Source organism: Carlito syrichta, unplaced genomic scaffold, assembly GCF_000164805.1.
Source record: "Carlito syrichta isolate Samal-C Ts95f unplaced genomic scaffold, Tarsius_syrichta-2.0.1 Scaffold288106, whole genome shotgun sequence".
In the NCBI taxonomy this organism is placed as follows: domain Eukaryota; kingdom Metazoa; phylum Chordata; class Mammalia; order Primates; family Tarsiidae; genus Carlito; species Carlito syrichta.
This window is the reverse complement of record NW_007232202.1, coordinates 127,317-130,528: the sequence shown is the minus strand read 5'-3', so window position 1 is coordinate 130,528 and position 3,212 is coordinate 127,317. Positions and strand designations below refer to the sequence as shown.

The 3,212-nt window shown below is 53.8% G+C and overlaps 1 protein-coding gene and 1 long non-coding RNA gene across 2 annotated transcripts in view; one reads left to right on the top strand and one right to left on the bottom strand.

Moving 5' to 3' along the window:
- INTS1 (integrator complex subunit 1) overlaps nt 1–3,212 on the bottom strand; it is a 51,192-nt gene that overhangs the window by 29,341 nt on the left and 18,639 nt on the right. The window lies entirely within an intron of this gene.
- LOC110595228 lies at nt 89–1,122 on the top strand. Its single transcript, XR_002481678.1, has 2 exons — nt 89–378; nt 1,016–1,122. It is a non-coding gene; the product is annotated as an uncharacterized LOC110595228 (long non-coding RNA).

Here is a 3,212-nt window from a genome sequence, read left to right as displayed (position 1 = left end):
CCCTGCCAGCTCCCGGGCGCGGGAGCCCGAGGGACGGGCCGGTGGCCTCCGGCAGCTGCTGGCGTTCCCTGCGGGGTGGCCGCGCCGGCCCCCGGAGGAAGCGGAGCGCCCGGGAAAGGAGCGTCTTGGAGACCAGCCCGGGCCACGGGCGAGGCCCCGGCTCCCCCATGCAGCAAAAAGTGACCGGGCGCGAAAAAGGAAGAAAAGAAAGGACAAAAAGCCGCTGTCCGAGAAAGGCCCGTCAAAGAGCGCAGCCCGTCAGGAGGGAAGCGGGAGTCGCCGCGGACGCTGGGGACAGCCCTCCCGTCCCGTTTGGCCCCATTCGTGCGGAGGCGCCTGGCCGTTGTAGAGAGTCGGAGGGAGGCCTCGCAAAAGCAGGTGAGAGGGTTGGGCTGCGACTGGGACTCACACCTGAGCAAGTGGGCCAGGGTGGGGGACACCTGCTCCCCGTTCCCTCCCTCGTTGCCCGCAGGGATGGGACCAACAGCCTCCAAGGCCCTCCCAGCCTGCTTCGTGGCCCCGTGGTGCTGGCTTTTGGCAACGGCCATGCCACTCAGAGCAGCCCCTGCGTGGGGAGGGCGGTGGGCGCCGGGCCTGCTGCCAGCTGGGCCCCGCAGAGATTGGGGGACAGGGCTGTCCTTCCTGACGTCGATGGTGGAGCCGTTTCCAAGGAGTAGCCCTCAGGCTTTGGGAAGACCCTCCTGAGCTGTAGGAGATACGTGATTGAGTCTCTCCAAGGGACAGAGGAAGCTGTCTCCGGGATACTGGTACTTGGAGCCCAGCCACCAATGCCGTGTGAGCGTAGACTCGCCGTCTCTACCGAGCCCCGCCCAGATTGCAGATCGACGGGCAAGACAGTGACTGTTGTCAAAGTTAAAAATTTTTATTGTCACGTAACTTCAAGCTTTATAGAAAACTTGCAAGAATAGTACAAAGAATTCCTAGATGTCCTTCACTGGCATTGCTGCGTGTCACCATTCCACTGCCTTTGCTTTATCTTTTTCTCTGTTTGTAGCTTTCTTCCTGAACCACTTCAGAATAAGTGACACTGGAGGCTGAGGCACTCGAGAACCCCTCTCTTAAAAAAAAAATAAGTTGCAGAAGATTCCTCTTGCCCCAAAATGCTTTAGTGTGTATTTTCTAAAAACAAGGAATTGCCGGGCTCGGTGGCTCAGCCTGTAATCCCGTGCTTTGGGAGGCCGAGGCAAGCAGATTGCCTGAGCCCGCGGGTTCGAGACCTGCCCGGGCAACTTGGCGAGGCCTCATCTCTACAATAAATCAAAAATTAGCTGCGCGTGGTAGCATGCGCTTGTAGTTTCGGCTACTTGGAAGGCTGAGGTGGAAGGATCGCCGGAGCCCAGCAGGTCGAGGCTGTGGTGGCCGGGAGCGTGCCACCGCACTCCAGTCTGGGTGACAGAGTGAGACGCCAACTCAAAATAAGTAAATAAATAAATAAACCAAGGAATTATCATTCATAATGGCAGTACAGTTATCAATATCAAGAAGTTAACACTGGTCTGAAAGAAGTGGAAAAGCATATTTTAAAAAACTTTTTCAGCCAGTTATGGTGGCTCACACCTTTGTAATCCCAGCACTTTGGGAGACTGAGGTGAGAGGATTGCCTGAGCCCAGGGGTTCAAGAACAGCCTGGGCAACTTGGCAATACCTTGTCTCTACAGTAAATCAAAAAAATTAGCCATGTGTGGTGGTATGTGCCTGTAGCTCCAGCTACTTGGAAGGCTGAGGTGGAAGGATCACCTGAGCCCAGCAGGTCGAGGCTGCAGTAGTTGTGGGCATGCCACTGCACTCCAGCCTGGGGGATAGAGCGAGACTCTGACTCAAAAAAAACAATAATAATAATTAAAACAATATAGCCAGTTATGGTGGCACACGCCTGTAGTCCCAGCTACTGAGGATGCTGAGGTGGAAGGACCCCCTGAGCCCAGGAGGTCAAGTCTGCCACGAACTACGATCGTCGTGATCACACCACTGCCTTCCAGCCTTGGCAACAGAGTGAGACCTCGACTCAAAAGTCAACCAATCAACTAAATAAAAAATGTTAAAGGAAATTCACATTGAAACAATACAGCGTACGAATCTGAGGCCTAGCGAGACTGCCCTTTGTTCCCGTCACCTCTTACGCAGCAGACCGCAGTCAGGGTCCTGCACTTTGGTGCCGCGCCTGTCTGGTCCCTTTTGCTCTAGCACCGTTCCTGGGTGCCCCTCTGCGGTTTCTGACCCTGACGTCTCGGAAGTGCTCAGGCCTGCCGCGGAGACTCATGCCATCTGGGTTTGTTCCTCACAGGTTCTGGTTGTGCACTTTGGGACGGAAGACCACAGTGAGGCTGTCTTCTCAGTGTGTGATACCAAAAGGCACATGATTCAAGTCTCATTTTAATTTATCCCGTGATTGGCAAAGTTCATGTGATTACTTGGTTAAGGTGATATCTGCTGGATTTCTCCAACATTAAGATTACCATTTCAGGCCGGGCTCTGTGGCTCAGCCTGTAATCCCAGCACTTTGGGAGGCCAAGGTGAGAGGGTTACCTGAGCCCACAGGTTTGAGACCAGCCTAGGCAACTTGGTGAGACCTCATCTCCACAATAAATTTTTTAAAAAATTAACAGGGCATGGTAGTGTGCACCTGTAGTTCTGGCTACCTGGAAGACTGAGGCAGAAGGATCATCAGAGCCCAGTGTGTTGACGCTGGGGTGGCTGTGAGCGTGCCATTGCACTCCAGCCTGGGCAACAGAGTGAAACTCCAACTCAAATAAGAGTAGTGTACCATATTGAGACTGCGTAAATACCTTGTCATTCCCAAGTGTTAGCACCTTGACGATTTGTGCTGATTGGCGGAAAGGGCTTCCTCTTTCCCTGGAGGAACCCACCTCCTTCCCTGCTATTATTTCTTTCCATCAGTGTAGACTCATGGGTTTCTTAGCCACCGACTATAATCCTTCACTGTCATTTACTTTGTTGCTCAAATGGCCCCAGGTTTCGTTGATGAGAGCGCTTTCCAGCCGGTTCTGTCTTCCTTCAGTGTGTTGCCCCCATTCTTTAAACTGGCTAGCTTCTTCTCCCTTTCCTTCCTTTTCTTTTAAGCTGCTGAGTGTTGAGGTTGTGACACAGGAATGAATAACTGGTGCTGACGGCCCGGGGCATGTGGATGAGTAGGGGGAGATGGACGGCCGGGTGGAGGGGGTGGAGGGGGG